This window comes from Oncorhynchus keta, chromosome 23 (genome assembly GCF_023373465.1).
Source record: "Oncorhynchus keta strain PuntledgeMale-10-30-2019 chromosome 23, Oket_V2, whole genome shotgun sequence".
NCBI classification, from domain to species: Eukaryota; Metazoa; Chordata; class Actinopteri; order Salmoniformes; family Salmonidae; genus Oncorhynchus; species Oncorhynchus keta.
In genome coordinates this window covers 30,284,442-30,304,076 of record NC_068443.1, presented here as the reverse complement: position 1 = coordinate 30,304,076, position 19,635 = coordinate 30,284,442, and the positions used below count along the sequence as shown (strand labels likewise).

The 19,635-nt window shown below is 45.2% G+C and overlaps 1 pseudogene; it reads left to right on the top strand.

The window, feature by feature from the left end:
* Positions 1-1,659: 1,659 nt before the first annotated feature.
* On the top strand, positions 1,660-18,970 carry LOC118402549 (brefeldin A-inhibited guanine nucleotide-exchange protein 1-like; annotated as a pseudogene).
* The last annotated feature ends 665 nt before the right edge of the window (positions 18,971-19,635 follow it).

The window sequence follows — 19,635 nt, the reverse complement described above, 5'->3', positions numbered from 1 at the left end:
GGTAAATGACCTTTTAATGGCATCAGACCGAGGCTCTGCATCTGTCCTCGTGCTCCTAGACCTTAGTGCTGCTTTTGATACCATTGATCACCACATTCTTTTGGAGAGATTGGAAACCCAAATTGGTCTACACGGACAAGTTCTGGCCTGGTTTAGATCTTATCTGTCGGAAAGATATCAGTTTGTCTCTGTGAATGGTTTGTCCTCTGACAAATCAACTGTAAATTTCGGTGTTCCTCAAGGTTCCGATTTAAAATGTTGCTTTGTCGAAATGTGGTATTGTGTGTAGATTGAGGCGAAAATAAATATTTAATCAATTTTAGAATAAGGTTGTAAAGTAAAATGTGGAAAAAGTCAAGGGGTCTGATTACTTTTCGAATGCACTGTATTTCCAATTTGAGACAGGGGTGTCACCGCAAGCTGTATTGTGTTCATTAGGTGTGTCATATATCATTTTCAAAGATGCATTGTGAGCTCAAAACATTTTGCTGCAAAAATCATTTGGACTATTCGTGGATTAATCGTTAGTCAAAATTCCACAGTCGTCACAGCCCTGGTCAAAAATAGTGCACTATAAAGGAAACGGATGCCATTTGGGACGTAACCATAAGTTACTGACATAATGGAAGGGTGTTTGGTAGCCCAATATTAGACCTCTGATGAATTATTTCATAACAGACCCGCCCCAGCCTGCCTCTCCGCTCCTCCTGTCTGTGTGACAAACAGACCAGCCCCAGCCTGCCTCTGCTCTCCTCCTGTCTGTGTGACAGGCAGACTAGCCCCAGCCTGCCTCTGCTCTCCTCCTGTCTGTGTGACAAACAGACCAACCCCAGCCTGCCTCTGCTCTCCTTCTGTCTGTGTGACAAACAGACCAGCCCCAGCCTGCCTCTGCTCTCCTCCTGTCTGTGTGACAGACAGACTAGCCCCAGCCTGCCTCTGCTCTCCTCCTGTCTGTGTGACAAACAGACCAGCCCCAGCCTGCCTCTGCTCTCCTGTCTGTGTGACAGACAGACTAGCCCCAGCCTGCCTCTCCGCTCCTCCTGTCTGTGTGACAAACAGACCAGCCCCAGCCTGCCTCTGCTCTCCTCCTGTCTGTGTGACAAACAGACCAGCCCCAGCCTGCCTCTCCGCTCCTCCTGTCTGTGTGACAAACAGACCAGCCCCAGCCTGCCCCCTCCTCTCCTCCCCAGTGTTAATCCTGTGTCTGGCATGACTGGCCCTGTTGGCCTGTCTGTCATCTAACCACTGAGCAGATAACACACATCAATGGTGTGTTCAGGCCCATTCTCTCAGGGTTGTGCCAAACCAGTAGATCTAACAGCTGGCACATACATAGTGGACATAGTCCTCTGTTGTTGTGTTTGAGTGTTCAATATTACTGCCCACTAAGCAATGGCATCAAAATCAGGATTTTCAGGGAGAGGAGGAACCCATAATTGATTTTGTTAATGATATCCATTATTTAAAATGAAATGAAATTGTACAAACTTCTGCAGGGTTTCATTATAATAATGACAATCTCATGATTTTACAATGCTTTGGGTTCATTCACAAAACCTACAGTATCTTGTTTACTGTGAGTAGTAGTGACTGTTAGGTTGGTGCCATAGAAATACAATAAGTTGTATGGGTGTCTCCATTCAAGTCAATGATGCCAGAATGGGTCTGCTGGCAGCCATTTTAAGTGTACCCATAGGAGTAAAGCATTCTAGTTCTGTGGATGCTGTCCCTCTGCAGGCTCTGCTGACAGTAGTGACTTCTCAGCACATCGAGATCCACGAGGGAACGGTGCTGCAGGCGGTCAGGACCTGCTACAACATCTACCTGGCCAGCAAGAACCTCATCAACCAGACCCCCCTCTGACTCTATGTGTCACAAAAAAAATTGCTAGAACAAGAATCCCAATTCAAGTCAATATGCCATGATGGGTGGACTGGTGGCCATGTTAAATGTATCCATTATTGTTCCAGTAAAATGTCAGTAGTCTGAGGCCCCCCCCCCCATTCTGGTAATTCTACTTCCTCTCTCTTTAGCGTGAGTAAGTGAGTTCGTAACTTGACACAACTGTGGGAAGCATTGGAGTCAACATGGGCTAGCTTCCCTGTGGAACGCCTTTGACACCTTGTATAGACCATGCCCCAACAAATTGCTCTTCTGAGGGCAAGGGGGGGAACTCGATATTAGGAAGGTGTTGTATTATATACAGTACCAGTCAAAAGTTTGGTCACACCTACTCATTCAAGGGTTTTTCTTTATTTTTAATATTTTCTACATTGTAGAATAATAGTGAAGACATCAAAACTATGAAATAACAGATGGAATCATGTAGTAACGAAAAATTGTTAAGCAAATCAAAGTGTATTGTGTGTGTGTGTGTGTGTGTGTGTGTGTGTGTGTGTGTGTGTGTGTGTGTGTGTGTGTGTGTGTGTGAGACCGACCAACTCAGTGGCCTTGTCATTAGTGTCCACGCTGAGATTGCAGGGTTGGGAGTTTGATCTCCGGCTGAGTCATAACAAAGACTGTAAAAAATGGGACCCCGATGTGTGTCTGCTTGGCACTCGGCATTAAGGAGATGGATTGAGTGTAAGGCCGTGCGGTAGACGAGCGTTCTGTACGTTGATGTACTTGTACATCAAGCCTCCTCACGCTACAGAAACAGGAGACAAGCCAAGGATACTACTAATGTCTGAATGTGGCATCCATTCTAGACTTCTTGGCCTGACCAGAGGCAGTTAAACTCTACAGTTTAAGGCAGAGGTCCTTTATTGGGATTCATAATGAAATGAAAATGAAAACCTCTGCAGTTGAATATGTTTTGTACTCATAGTGGAGGGATACATTAAATGGAAGATCTCACAAAGGAGTTATGTGCAATGCTTTATTACATAGCAGCTCCGTCTGTGTCAATATGACTTCAAAGTCACCATAGGAAAGCATGGTGAAGTGCATTTAAATCTCTCTAGGTTTGTTCCAGCAAGATGCTGAAGGGCTTGTAGAGGAAGAACCAGTCAACTATGAGGAGCTCAAGAGGTGGTCCAGCACATGCTGCAGGAAGTTGTCAATAAAGTTGTTGGGGTTAACACATCAGTTTCTTACCTTTTACCTTTTATACTCCAATATAGTATGTCCTGTCTTGTCTGTAGAACATTGGACTCACTGTAGTGCCTTGAAAGTTGTTCAAGTTGCGCTAGGAAGAAATATAAATTCATTTTTAGCCCCTCTGAGACAATCTTTAGCTCTTTTGCTCATGTCCCTGTGTGTGTGTGTAGAATGTAGGGAGAGTGTATGCAGCGCTACAGAGTGTGTAGACGATGTGCCAGTCCCGGTGGTAGGGGAGGAGGAGGACGAGCTGGGCAGCGACACAGAGAACGTCCATGCCGATGGTATCCCTGGCACGCCCATATCCCTCACTGGCGAACGACAGGCTCTCTGTCTCCTCCAACGACACTCAGGTCCCCACCCACACTGCTCCCCTACATAGAATGCCATTGATAGCTTCCCAAATAGCACCCTATTCCCTATATAGTGCACTACCTATGGCCCTGGTCAAAAGTAGTGCACTAAATAGGGAATAGGGCGCCATTTGGGATTCAAATACTGTCTATGGAGTATTAACAGATTAGTTGATAAATCCAAGTATTAGAGTGGCATCTGATTTGGCGTACTAATGTACATTTTGTGTATATGAACATGATTTTGTGTGTTTAAGATCCGAGACATCTGTGCATTTCCTTTTCTAGGAATCTGGAGCTACGAGTGGTTCTTCCCCTGTTGCTAAGTTCTCCCATATCCTCCAGAAGGACACCTTCTTAGTGTTTCGCTCCCTCTGCAAACTCTCCATGAAGCCTCTGTCTGATGGACCCCCTGATCACAAGTAAACTCTCCTTGATACCCTGTCACAATGAATCACTGTATGAATAGACCGGTAGGCTATGGCCATAGGAGTTGACTGTGATTGAACCTCTCGGTAGCCCTTAAAGGGCGTGGGTACATATTGTAACTTGTTTTGAGCCTTTATTATGTCTAAGGCGTATAGTATGGGATGTCTATGCATAACATTGTCAACTGTCTGTTAGTCCAGATCATTAGAAGAGGATTGTATGACATTGTAAAGATGTCATATATGCCTGTGATGAGTCTTAAAATGCACAATAAGGCATTTGGGATGCGTCAAGGAAACGTTGTCTCTGTCAATCTCACGAGCTGCGCTCCAAGGTGCTGTCCATCCAGCTGCTGCTGTCCATCCTGCAGAACGCTGGGCCCGTCTTCAAGACCAACGAGATGTTGCATCGACGCCATCAAGCAGTACCTGTGTGTGGCGCTGTCGAAGAACGGCGCCTCCTCGGGCCCCGAGGTCTTCTCGCTCTCCATCTTCCTCACCCTCCTCTCCCACTTCAAGATATCTATGTCAACTACGACTGTGACCTGAACACTGCTAATATATTTGAGAGGCTGGTTAAGATGGCACAGGGCAGAGTGGGGCATGAGCTTGGCACCACACCTGCTCAGGTAAGAGATGCTTCCAATGGACACTCACCTTCCATACATCTCCTTTTCTGTTGTGGGACCATTTTAAATGTGTTTATTTGTTGTAGGAGCTGAGCTTGAGGAAAAGGGGTCTGGGGTGTCGAGTGTCGAGTGTCTATCCTCAAGTGTATGGTGGAGTGGAGCAATGATCAGTCTGTGAACCCCAACTCTCAGACCAGTGTTGGTAAGATACCACTTACCTACAATACTACCTACTGTTGAATAAATCATGTGTTTCCTCTGAGACCAAGTCATGCTCATTCATAACTACTGCAGTAGCCTAGGGGCTTCTTAATGACCCACAAACCCACTGAGACGCGACGGCCCTGCTCCCACCCATATCTCTTAACTACACATCTGACATCTCTCTGCAGCTCAGACTCAATTATATTTGTGTTTATCACGACATGTTCCATTGCTGATCTGGATCTGCTTTGCTCTCGGTCTTTGTTGTTCCAAGGAAGAGCAGGTAAAGCATCAAATCTATTCCTAGACTCATGGTTCCAGTTAGTTAGAGACTGAGGTTGAGCTTGAATGTCAGTTTAAGCTAAACTGATAGTCAAGTAGCGACTCTTCCGTTTGTTGTGTGGCCCTGTGTTTGCCAACCTGAAGTGTGCACTAGTGGTGTTCAGGCTTACAGCAGCAGACCTCGTAGTGAGCCCCTGAGACCTCTGACGGGGTTTTATAAAGGGAAGGGTAATTCTTGACATTATGGGATGTCCCTACGTGCCACCCCTCTCCTCTGTAGGTCAGGAGAAGCCCGCGGAGCAGGAGCCCAGTGAGAGCACCAAGCCCCCAGAGAGTATCAACCACTCAACTCCCTGGACTCCAATGCCTCCTCGGGCATCGGCTCCTACAGCACCCTCATGTCAGGAACGGACAACGCAGAGCCATCGAGGTCCTCATGTGGCAGAAGGAGATCATCGAGCAAGGCATTCACTTGTAAGTGTGTGGGAGACTGGAAGTAATGTCAGAGCAGCTTTCACTTGCATCCTAAATAACTAATCATTAGGATTTGTAGATCAGTCATTCTGCTCAGTCGGTGAAAAGTGACCGAGCAGAATTTGTGCTCTCAAATGTGCCTGTGTCATACAGATGTGACATTTCCCCCGCTCTCTCTTCCTGTGCAGGTTCAACAAGAAGCCAAAGAGGGGCATCCGGTATCTACAGGAGCAAGGCATGCTGGGTACCACGCTGGAGGACCTAGCTCAGTTTCTGCATCAGGAGGAGAGGCTAGATTCTGTAAGGACCCGCTGGAACTACATAACATGCAATGGGATTCACTGCCTGTTAGCCTTCAGGGGGCAGCTTACCAGACACGTATGAAGCCTCGTCCTGGACAAAACATCAAGCTCAATATGTCTGGGGAAACTGCCCCTAAAAGATCTGTCTTAATCTGAGATATTTTTTCATTTTGTTAAATGTCAAACTTTTGTTGTTCTCACTTTTTCATGTCCACAAATATATTGAATATACAGTGTACACTATATTTCCATTGTTTATGTGTATGTTGAAGTTCCTCTGTATGGACTTTGCTTTCCAGACTCAGGTGGAGGAGTTCATCGGGGATAACGAGCGCATTAATAAAGAGGGGATGTACACCTACGTGGACCAGATGGATTTCCAAGGCAAGGACTTTGTCTCGGCTCTGCGTCTGTTCCTGGAGGGCTTCCGTGTGCCCGGAGAGGCCCAGGAGATCGATCGACTAATGGAGAAATTTGTGGCCAGATATTTAGAATGTAACCAAGGGTGAGTGTCTCTCTGGAATCTCACTAGACAGACCCCATGGTGTGGGTTAATGGATGATGTTGGTAGTTATGTTATTGCACAGTAGATGTTATGACATTGGACTTGTTTCTCTAATCCTTCAGGCAAACTGAGTTCACCCAGTGCAGATACGTCCTGGCTTATTCAATCATTATGTTGACAACAGACCTTCACAGTCCACAAGTAAGTCACTCAGACACGGCTTTTTTCTGTAACCTAAACATTTTTTGGACTCCCCCGTATCATACAAAACTCAAATCAATTTTTGGTTCCAAGCATCTTTAACGGTTTACAGAAGGTGAAGAATAAAAGGACGAAAGAGCAATACATCAAGATGAATCGAGGAATCAACGACAGCAAAGATTTCCCTGAGGAGTACCTGTCAGCCATTTACGACCAAATCGCAGGAAGAAAATAGCCATGAACGACGCAAAAAAAAATCACCCTCAAATCCAGCAAACAAAGCAAGTCTCTTTTCTGTTGCTGGTGGACAAAATGACAAGGGTCAAGAAGGAAACAAGCATACTACATGGACTCAACGCTAGTCTGTCCTCAGAGGCACAGTGATGGCATCAACAGTATTGTCTTGTGTGGTTAGGTGTTGACACTGTGTACAGTAGGTGTGTGTTTGCTTGTGAGAGCATGCTCACTGAGTGTCTGTCTGTTTCGACCCCTCCCCCGTAGAGATGGAGCAGATGGCTATGACAGCCAAGGCTCTGATGGAGGCAGTCAGCCACGTCCAGGCTCCGTACACCAGCGCCACGCACCAAAACCACGTCAGACCTATGTTCAAGGTAACCCGCCTAGACCCCGTCAGACCCATGTTCAAGGTAACCCGCCTAGACCCCGTCAGACCCATGTTCAAGGTAACCCGCCTAGACCACGTCAGACCTATGTTCAAGGTACCCGCCTAGACCCCGTCAGACCCATGTTCAAGGTATCCCGCCTAGACCACGTCAGACCTATGTTCAAGGTAACCCGCCTAGACCCCGTCAGACCCATGTTCAAGGTAACCCGCCTAGACCACGTCAGACCCATGTTCAAGGTATCCCGCCTAGACCACGTCAGACCCATGTTCAAGGTAACCCGCCTAGACCACGTCAGACCCATGTTCAAGGTAACCCGCCTAGACCACGTCAGACCTATGTTCAAGGTAACCCGCCTAGACCACGTCAGACCCATGTTCAAGGTAACCCGCCTAGACCACGTCAGACCCATGTTCAAGGTAACCCGCCTAGACCACGTCAGACCCATGTTCAAGGTATCCCGCCTAGACCCCGTCAGACCCATGTTCAAGGTAACCCGCCTAGACCACGTCAGACCCATGTTCAAGGTATCCCGCCTAGACCACGTCAGACCCATGTTCAAGGTAACCCGCCTAGACCACGTCAGACCTATGTTCAAGGTAACCCGCCTAGACCACGTCAGACCCATGTTCAAGGTAACCCGACTAGACCACGTCAGACCCATGTTCAAGGTAACCCGCCTAGACCAGGTCAGACCTATGTTCAAGGTAACCCGCCTAGACCACGTCAGACCGATGTTCAAGGTATCCTGCCTAGACCACGTCAGACGCATAGAATTAGAATAAATTACTTTTAGGATAAGAATAGAATACATTACTGTTAGGATAAGAATATAATAAATTACTGTTATGGATAAGAATAGAATACATTACTGTTAGGATAATAATATAATAAATTACTGTTAGAATAAGAATTAGAATAAATGACTGTTAGGATAAGAATTAGAATGAAACTGATTCTATTTAAATGGTCCGACTAATGTTTAAGGTCCAACATCCCAATGCTGTTACGACACCATTACTCACAGTAGTAATGCATTCCCTTCAGTATAAAATGGGATTGTAGTTGATGCTGGAACCAAAGGCAGAATACCAATTCTAAGACAGTATTACACATTTTTACACTCAAATGTAATATTTTTTGCACCAACATCCTAGGTCTGGAAATCCAAATAAATCTTTCTTTTTGTACTGACCTTGTGTGTGTTTTTCCCCCCCAGTTGGCATAGAACCCCGTTCTTAGCAGCATTCAGTGTGGGTCTTCAGGACTGTGATGACACTGAGGTAGCCTCTCTGTGTCTGGAGGGGATCCGCTGTGCCGTCAGGATAGCCTGCATCTTCACCGTCCAACTGGAACGTGATGCGTACATCCAGGCCCTGGCGCGGTTCACCCTGCTCACAGCCAGCTGTGGTATCTCTGAGATGAAGCAGAAGAACATCGACACCATCAAGACCCTCATCACTGTCGCCCACACTGACGGAAACTACCTGGGCAACTCCTGGCATGAGGTTAGAATCTCTTCCATATTATCGTCTTACATAGTACAGTCACTGTATTTCAATATTTCGGACCAACCAGGACGTTATTATAGAAGAGAATATCCTCAATGACTTAGGTCGGCGTTGTTCCCTGTACATTGTTTTTACCAACCAGTATCGTAAAAGAGAACTTGACTCAATAGCTTAATAAAGGATGATTAGTATAGTAACCCTCCATTAAAATCCCATCTGAAAGGTTCTCCTCTGTTCTCTGTTCTCCACAGATCTTGAAGTGTATCAGTCAGTTGGAGCTGGCCCAGCTGATCGGGACGTTACATCTCAGGACGGTCCCGGCCAAAGGGGGCCTCCTGGCCAGCTTGAGAGAGCAGGCGTCAGACAGCTCAGAGTACATGGGACTGGGTGAGTCCTCTCTCCTTTTCATTAATAGTCTGCTTTCCAAATGGCACACTTTTCCCTATTCCACCCTAACCCCATAGAGCTTTGGTCAATATTGGGAATACTAGGGGGCTATTTGGGAAGCACCCAGGCTGTTGGATTAGATACCTTTTAGGCTACTGTCACAATGGCTAGTTTTGCTGTACGTGTATGCCAGTGTTTATCTTAGTGATAATGTCATATCATGGTTAATTGTTTGATATTTTCTTAACATATAATGTAGTGTTATGTGTCATTGTTTGACTAAGGGGTTTGCTTGAAACGTGAACCATCAGCTTTTTCTCATTACACGTTGTTTGTCTGGCAGTTGAAGGTAATGTGGACCGTAAACAGATAGCCAGTATTCAGTATTCCATTGGAGAGACAAGCTCCTAGAGTGTCGTCGTTGCTGTTGACAGGTAGGCTGATAGAGTGGAATTGATTCAATATGTTGTTTCCCCTCTCCAGTTTTATTACGCAATAAACCTTTATCCTGTATAAAGCCTCCTCTCCCCATAAGACCATAAAAACGCTCACTTTTGCAGATGGAGAAAATGTCATATTTTTATTGTTTTTTCAGGATATTTACTGGGTCTACCAGACTGGATGGCAAATGCAATAGGTCGGTATCAGTTACATTTTTATCCTAACTGTTATCCAATGATGTGTAGGGGTGGCAAGCAGCCCCAGTTAGAGCGCTGGAACAGGAACCGAAAGGTTGCTGGTTTGATTCCTGGAGCCGAAAAGGTGAAACATTTTTATTCTGTTGCTGTACTCTTGAGCAAGGCACTTCACCCCAATTGCTCCAGGGGTGCTGGACAATGGTGACCCTGGCCATTGTGGCGGATGAATCCGAATTAGTTGGGTAACATAGATCATTAAGATGCTTTATTTGCATAATATGCTTATGGGAGATACTTGTCATTAGAATGTATCCTTTTGGACTATAGTGTTGGCAGTTGCACTTTTCCCTCAGCTGGGGCTCAGTCACTTGGGGCCCAGAGAGGGGAGAGGTCAGGCTTGTCTTCAACATGTCCCTGGTGCTATGCAGAATATCAGAAAGGGAAAAGAACAGAATGGAACATTGTCTTCATATGTGAATGTGTCTACATATTCTTAAACCATGTGAAGGGATGACGTGATTAATGGAGAACCAATTACTTGTCTCCTCAATGTCTGTGCGCCAGTCACTCCCTCCTTTTCCCATTGGGGGGAGTTGTATGTTAGTGTCTGAAAACATTGTATGTCCTCTCTCATCTTACACTTATCCTGGGACAGTGTATGACCTAGAGGCTCACTCCCCTCAGTGAGCTTGTCCAGGAGTGGGGTCAAGAGGGGGTTTACTTGAGATGGGAGTATCTAGAGTTGACAAATGAGTTATGCCTTGAATGAGGTATAATTTTTATGCTAAGAAGTACCAGGAATGAGATTAGAACCTCGTTTTAGAGACCAAACTGAGCGATAATTTATAGCAAATGCTATCTGGCTAAGGGATACTCCTTTCTCAAGTAAAAGTCCCTTTGTGAAGAGTTCCCAAGATCTGTGGTTCGTCATGTAAGTTGAGAGGGGTGTATCTTGACTATAAAAGACCTTTGTATTTTTCTCTAGTCACTCTCAATGGTTCATTATAGATAGTGAATTGTTGAAAGTCAAATGCTACTGCAAAGCTTATTAAAGATGTAGTTTAAGTATAACTCTGACTGGTGTGTGATGTATGTATGTAACTCCCCTCATTTGGTAAAGCAGAAATATACCACCACGCCATGACACCATACCCTGTGGGGAGTAGGGATATACAAGAAACACATTTGCTTTACAGGACAAATAACAGAACAAATATAAGCAAATCATTTCTTTGATATAGTTTTGAAGTGCCATGCTTGATTGAGTGAAACTGAATTTATTGCCTGAAATATGAATGATAACAGATTGAAATTAATTTGTTCACTCTATGCAGTTGATTTTGTCCGGTGGTTATGTGCTGTATCAATGGACGAGCTTGCCTCGCCAACACACCCACGCATGTTTAGCCTCAGGGACATGGGTCGCATCAGGCTTCAGTGGTCCAGAATTCGGGAAGTCATCTGGGATCATTTTAACAAGGTACTGGTTTATATTTGTATATTTGTGATATTTGTTTGGGGGGGAAAGAAATCCATAATTGGCAAGTATTTATTGTGCTGTTCACCTGCTGTTTTAGTGTTGATGTTTAAGTAGATGTTGAGAGAGTGATGTATATGTAACTACAGGTTGGATGTAACTCCAATGAGGATGTATTTTCCGTGGATTCCCTGAGGCAGAAAAAGGAGAGCTCGCCCACTTCCGATTCCAGAAGGATTTCTTGAGGCCTTTCGAACATATAATGAAAAAGAACAGGTCAACTTTGTTTCATTTTGTAACGCATGAAAGGAAATTCTAATGCTGGTCAGAAATGTATCCTGTATCCTTTGTTGCCTAAAACAATTCAGACCTTGAAATGATTCAGCTATTCAGACATTGCAATGATTCAGTAAGTCAAACCTTGAAAACGATTCAGATTGTATAATGATACAATGATGCCATTGCCTACAACCAAAAAAGTGTTAACCAAATCCAAAAATATTTTATATTTGAGATTCTTCAAAGTAGCCACCCTTTGCCTTGATGACAGCTTTGCACACTCTTGGCATTCTCTCAACCAGCTTCATGTGGTAGTCACCTGGAATGTATTTAAATGAACAGGTGTGCCTTGGAAAGAAATTCCACAAATTAACTTTTAACTTCTTAATGCGTTTGAGCCAATCAGTGGTGTTGTGACATGTTAAGGGTAGGTAACCACATCAGCCACGCTGATCCTCAACATGGGGGCCCCTCAGGGGTGCGTGCTCTCCTGTACTCCCTGTTCACCCATGACTGCATGACCAAGCACGACTCCAACACCATCATTAAGTTTGCCAACGACACAACAGTGGTAGGCCTGATCACCGACAATGATGAGAAACCTATAGGGAGGAGGTTAGAGATCTGGCAGTGTGGTAACAGGATAACAACCTCTCCCTCAACGTGATCAAGACAAAGGAGATGATTGTGGACTACAGGAAAATGAGGACCAAGCATGCCCCCATTCTCATCGATGGGACTGTAGTGGAGCAGGTTGAGAGCTTCAAGTTCCTTGGTGTGCACATCACCAACAAACTATCATGGTCCAAACACACCAAGACAGTTGTGAAGAGGGCAGGACAATGCCTATTTCCTTCAGGAGACTGAAAATATTTGGCATGGGTCCTTAGATCCTCAAAGAGTTCTACAGCTGCACCATCCAGAGCATCCTGACTAGTTGCATCACCGCCTGGTATGGCAACTGCTCAGTCTCTAACCGCAAGGCACTACAGGGTAGTGTGTACGGCTCAGTACATCACTGGGGCAAAGCTTCCTGCCACCAGGACCTCTGTACCAGGTGGTGTCAGAGGAAGGTAACTAAAATTTGCCAAAGATTTCAGCCACCCAAGTCATAGACTGTTCTCTCTGCAAGACATACCGGAGCGCCAAGTCTAGGTCAAAAAGGCTTCTTAACAGCTTCTACCCCAGAGCTATAAGACTCGTGAACAGCTAATCAAATGGCTACCCAGACTATTTGCATTGTCCCCACCCATTTTTAAAATTTGTATTTATTATTTATTTTTTTATTTTTACTTCAGCTCATTTTAGTAAATACTTTCTTAAAACGTATTTTTCTTAACTGAATTGTTGATTAAGGGCTTGTAAGTAAGCATTTCACTGTAAGGTCGACACCTGTTGTATGTGACAAGTATATATATTTTTGATTTGATACAGAAGATCAGGAAGACCAAGTCCATATTATGGCAAGAACAGAGAAACGACAGTCCGTTACTTTAAGACATGAAGTTCAGTCAATGCAGAAAATTTCAGTCACAAAAACAGTCACAGTGCAGTTACAAAAACCATCAAGCTCTATGATGAAACTGGCTCCTATGAGGACCACCGCAGGAAAGGAATACCCAGAGTTACCTCTGCTACAGAGGATAAGTTCATTAGAGTTACCAGCCTCAGAATTTGCAGCGCAAATAAATGCTTCACAGATTTCAAGTAACAGACATCTCAACATCAACTGTTCAGAGACTGCGTGAATCAGGCCTTCATGGTCGAATTGCTGCAAAGAAACCACTACTAAAGGACACCAATAAGAATAAGAGACTTGCTTGGGCCAAGAAACACGAGCAATGGACATTAGACCGGTGGAAATCTTTCCATTGTTCTGATGAGTCCAAATTTGAGATTTTTGCTTCCAACCGCCGTGTCTCTGTGAGACGCAGAGTAGGTGAACAGATGATCTCCGCATGTGTGGTTCCTACCGTGAAGCATGGAGGAGGTGTGATTGGTGTGGGGTTGCTTTTCTGGTGACACTGTCTATGATTTTATTTAGAATTCAAGGCACACTTAACCAGCATGGCTACCACAGCATTCTGCAGAGATATACGCCATCCCATCTGGTTTGCGCTTAGTCCCACTATCATCTGTTTTTAGGACAATGACCCAACACACCTCCAGGCTGTGTAGGAGCTATTTGACCAAAAGGAGAGTGATGGAGTGCTGCATCAGATGACCTGGCCTCCACAATCACCTAACCTCAACCAAATTGAGATGGTTTGGGATGAGTTGGACTGAAGAGTGATGGAAAAGCAGCCAACAAGTGCTCAGCATATGTGGGAACTCCTTCAAGACTGGAAAAGAATTCCAGGTGAAGCTGGTTGAGAGAATGCCAAGAGTGTGCTAAGCTGTCATCATGGTAAAAGATGGCTACTTTGAAGAATATAAAATATATTTTGATTTATTCAACACTTTTTTGATTCTGTGTTATTTCATAGTTTTGACGTCTTCACTATTATTATACAATGTAGAAAATAGTAAAAATAAAGAAAAACCCTTGAATGAGTAGGTGTGTTCAAACCTTTTCACTGGTACTGTATATACATTCTAAAGTGTATTTTACATTTTTGTTCTCAGCAAATGTATTTGAGAAACACTTCTCGGCCACCATCGACTCCTTCCAGGATGCTGTAAAGTGTCTGTAACGCATCCTTCCCTGACACCAGCATGGAGTCCATCCGCCTCATATGCCACTGTGATAAATATGTGTCTGAGAGGCCACAGGTGAGCACTACATAGCAAAGGAGTTCAAGTAGCCTATTCAGAGATAATACTAGGATGTGAAATACTAGGGCAGAAGTCCTAAGTAATGCATTAAACCCCTCTGCATGGCCATCAGACTGTCTAACCCTGTCTAAAAACACTCTCCTCCCAATCTTGCCAGGCCTTCAAGGACTTCTAGTGAGTTTTTCCTATCCACTGTGCTTCTGTTTCTGCAATTCTTGCTCTTTGGGGTTTAGGTTGGTATGTGTAAAGCACTTTGTGTCAAGTGCTGATGTAAAAAGGCTTTATAAAATACATTTGATTGAATACCAGTGTCCCTAGTCCTTGTTTGCCAATATACTGATTGAGTTCCACTCGTGATGTGATCATCCTTGCTAATGTTGCCTTAATAGATAAAACAGCATAAAATAACTGAGTGTGAACCCTCTACTAATAAATCATCCCTGTTTCCTTGTCATTGCTCTAGGGGCCTGACTTTGATGTTTGACATTATGAAGACCTACGGTCACACCTACGAGAAACACTGGTGACAGGATCTGTTCAGGATCATCTATAGGATCTTTGACAACATGAAACTGCCAGAGCAGCAAACTAAGGTAAGAAGCTAAAGTTGAAAATAACTTTCAGCCAGAAAACATAGTGTGTGTTGGGCCCTATTGGTCCTGGTCAAAAGTAGAGCACTATATAGGGAATAAGGTGCCAACTGCTGTATACTAATGAGCTGTCTCATCTAAAACACCTCAGAGTTTTAGGCCTCTCTCTCTCTTCCTTTTCACTTTCTGACCTGCTTTCTTGTCTCTCTCTCTCTCTCTCTCTCTGAACTGCTTTGTCTCTCTCCCTCTCTCTCTCTCTCTCTCTGACCTGCTCTCTTTTTCTCTTCCCTCTTTCTGAACTGCTCTCACCTCTCTCTCTCCTCTCTAACTCATCCTCCCTCTGACCTCCTGTCTCTCCTTAGACAACGAGCAGCTGGCGCGCTCAGGGACCAACTGTCTGGAAAACGTGGTCATTCTGAACGGGGTGAAGTTCCACCCAGAGACGTGGGATAAAACCTGCAACTGTAGGTGGCCATGATGGTATTAGGGCCAGACTCGTACGGAGGACCAGCAGTCACTGTGCAGTGTGGACAGGATCTCCCTGGAAAAACCAGAGGCAGAGAACGTACAGTGGCTCCTCAGGCACATATGAGGACGGCCCCAAAGCTAGGACCCCAGCCAGTGAGTTTGTTTGACGGTTTACGGGGCAAGTCCCTACTCCCTGGCTCCTAGACAGCCCTCCCCAGATTTAGTCTCGCCCTTGCCAATGCATTTGTCTCTCAAATAACATTTTATTGGTCACATACACATGTATTTTTCAGATGTTATTGCGGGTGTAGCGAAATGCTTGTGTTTCTAGCTCCAATGGTGAAGTAATATCTAACGATTCACAAAAATACAAACAAATCGAAAAGTAAAAAAATGGAATTAAGAAATATATAAATATTAGGGCCACCAATGTCGGAGTGGCATTGACTAAAATACAGTAGTATGGAATACAGTATATACATATGAAATTAGTAAATCATTATGTAAACATTATTAAAGTAACTAGTGTTCCATTGTTAAAGTGATCAGTGATTCCATGCCAATGTATATAGGGCAGCAGTCTCTAAGGTGCAGGGTTTAGTAACCGGGTGGTAGCCAGCTAGTGATGGCTATTTAACAGTCTGATGGCCTTGAGATAGAAGCTGTTTTTCAGTTTCTCGTCCCAGCTTTGATGCACCTGTACTGACTTCGCCTTCTGGATGATATTGGGGTGAACAGGTCGTGGTGTCCTTGATGATCTTTTTGTCCTTCCTGTGACATCGGGTGCTGTAGGTGTCCTGGAGGTCAGGCAGTGTGCTGCTGGAAATGCGTTGGGCAGACTGCGCCAGCCTCTGGAGAGCCCTGTGGTTGCGGGAGGTGCAGTTGCCGTACCAGGCGGTGATACAGCCCGACAAGATGCCATCAATTGTGCATATGTAAAAGTTTGTGAGGGTTTGTCACTCCTTCTTCACCACACTGTCTGTGTGGGTGGACCATTTCAGATCGTCAGTGATGTGTACGCCGAGGAAGTTTTCCACCTTCTCCACTGCTGTCCCGTCGATGTGGATAGGGGCGTGTTCCCCCTGTTGTTTCCTGAAGTTCACAATCAGCTCCTTCATTTAGTTGACGTTGAGGGGGAGGTTATTTTCCTGGCACCACTCTGCCAGGGCCCTCACCACCTCCCTGTAGACTGTCTCAGCATTGTTGGTAATCATGCCTACTATGGTTGTGTCATCTGCAAACTTGATGATTGAGTTGGAGGCGTGTGTGGCCACACAGTCATGGGTGAACAGTGAGTAGAGGAGGGGGCTGAGCACGCATCCTTGTTCAGGCCCCTGTGTTGAGGAGCAGTGTAGTGGAGGTGTTGTTTCCTCCCTTCACCACATGGGGGCTGCCCACCAGGAAGTCCAGGACCCAATTGCACAGGGCAGGGTTGAGACCCAGGTCCTCAAGGCTGAGCTATAGTCAATGAACAGCATTATTACATAGGTATTCCTCTTGTCCAGATGGGATAGGGCATTGTGCAATGCAATGGCGATTGCATCGTCTGTGGATCTATTGGGGCTGTAAGCAAACTGAAATGGGTCTAGGGTGTCAGCTAAGGTAGAGGTGATATGATCCTTAACTAGGCATCTCAAAGCACTTCATGATGACAGAAGTGAGTGCTATGGGGTCATTCAGTTCAGTTACCTTTTGTGTTCTTGGGTAGAGGAACAATGGTGGACATCGTGAAGCAAGTTTGGACAGCAACTGCCTCTTCTCCCACCTGCTGTTCCTCTTTCCCTGTTTCTCCCCGTCCCCCACGCTGCCTGTCCTGTGTGTCTCAATGTTTTTGGAGAGGTGCAGGACCCAAGGTTATTCTCAGGCTTGCTCATTAAGTGTGTGGTGCAGCTGGAGCTGATCCAGACCATAGACAACGTGGTCTTCTACCCCGCCAGCAGCAGGAAGGAGGATGCAGAGAACCTGGCTGCTGCACAGGTAACCATGGAGTTTGTACTCAATTCACACAGTTTCAATAACTGAAGGGAACGACAGTAAGGGCAAAATGTATCTTATGATAAATCATATTTGGAGATGGGCTGTCAATGTTATTACAAACAACGACATAAAAAGTTGTGAATCCTTGGTCCTGGTCGGTCCCTGGATGGGAGACCAGATGCTGCTGGAAGTGGTGTTGGAGGGCCAGTAGGAGACACTCTTTCCTCAGGTCTAAAATAAGTAAGTATCCCAATGCCCCAGGGTAGTGATTGGGGACATTGACCTGTATAGGGTGCCATCTTTCGGATGGGACGTTAAACGGGTGTCCGGACTCTCTGGTCACTAAAGATCCAATGGCACTTATTATAAGAGTAGTGGTGTTAACCCGTGTCCTGGATAAATTCCCAATCTGGCCCTTATACCATCATGGCCACCTAATCATCCCCAGCTTCCAATTGGCGCATTCATCCCCGCTCCTCTCCCCTGTAACTATTCCCCAGGTCGTTGCTGTAAATGAGAATGTGTTCTCAGTTAACTTACCTGATAAAATAAGAGTAAAATAAGTAAAACAATCAGGATGGCTGACTAACATTTGGTTATAACTGAGCATTGTGGTGTTGTCAACCTCTCCAGAGAGACCCAGTAGATGCAGACGTCTTGTTCAAGGCCCAGGACAAGGGAATGTACCGCTATCTGACCTCAGATCAGCTCTTCAAACTGCTGGACTGTCTGCTAGAGTCCCACCACTTCGCCAAGGCCTTCAACTCCAACAACAAGCAGAGGACTGTCCTGTTGTGGAATTAGTAAACAGTGACATTTGAATGGCTTACTGACAAACTAACATACAACAGCAGCTGTCTCACAGCATGTGTGTGTTACTCAGGTTTCAAGGGGAAGTCCAAACCAAACCTGTTGAAGCAGGAGACCAACAGTCTGGCCTGTGGCCTCCGCATCCTGTTCCGCATGTACACAGACGACAGCCGCAAGGCAGCCTGGGAAGAGGTGCAGAGGCGACTGCTCAAGTAAGAACTTAGCGAGAGGACATTGTGCTATTGACTTGTGTTAAAACAGTAAAACGCACCCTGTTCAGCACCATTTAGTCCATCATTGTGGACAGGAGTGGTTACAAGTAGTACAGACTGAGGCAAGAAACTGTGTTTTGCTTGCCTGGTCAATCAGACTGACTGCTGCGCTCACATTTAATTTAAAATGAGTTACACTGAGATCAGGCTGGGTTCCACCAGACTAATATTCTGCTGGTCGGGGTCTGGAAATAAGCGCCACACTCTTCTGTAATGTCTCTTCTTATTGCAGTGGGTGTAGTGAGGCCCTGGGCTACTTCCTCACGCTGACATCAGAGAGCCACCGGGAAGCCTGGACCAATCTCTTCCTCACCAAGGTGGTGAAGATCAGCAAATGACAGGGTGAGTCGATCACAAAGTAGAGTTCTCAATTAATCTTTCCTCGCCTCGTTCTCAAATTGCATTGGGGAAGAAAGTCCAAGGGGAGAGAGCTTGGACTTTCTCCTCCAATACGTTTGAGAAGGTGGAGATGGGATGCAAGGATGAATTGAGACCGAGACGTAGTTGTAATTTTCCCTTCACATGTCTGTGGAGAATGAACTAATTGGATCCCATCCCTTTATCCCTCTATTATCCAGTTCAAGGCCCATGCATCCAGATACTACCCACTCCTCTGTGAAATCATGCAGTTTGACCTGATCCCAGAACTCCGGGCTGTGCTGCGTAAGTTCTTTCAATGCCTTTGACATCTCAATGCTGCCCAGTCCCAGAGCAGAGCTTGCTGGAAGCTAGTGACATCATCACTAGTGGACCAGGACAGGATACAGGCTCCAAAGACAGTCCCTCTCTGGGGTGGGAGAGGGAAAGTTTGCATCCCGAATGGCACCCTATTTCCTATATAGTGCACTATACAGGGGATATGGTGCCATTTGGAACACAGATGATGTTTAACCCTCTGAACTCTGCCCCCGAGGGCCGCAAGGAATTCTTAAAGCGGACTGGTTAGTTGAAAGTGACAGGGCCCGCAGAAAGGTACTGGAAGCTCCTCCATGCTGCACACAGTGATAGTGTAGTGAGTGGGGCCCACAAAAGCACTGAATGAATGGCTGCAGTATGGCATAGAAATATCATACTAATGATCAGAATAACAATGCAATTATTTTACTAATTTCTCTCCGTCTGACCAACATTATGGAGGGTGTGCTTTTTGCTATCTCTTGGAATTCTTTTATGAAACTGAGGTGAGAAGAGGATGAGCAACATTAATGATTTTTTTTACTGTAACATTTAAATTAAAACAATTTGAATTTGCAAATTAATTTCAGCTGCACTGTCACTACACATATGGTCATTTTCAAAAAGCTTGGGTTATGAGAATCGAGCACGAGGTTGGTGGCACCTTTAATTAAGG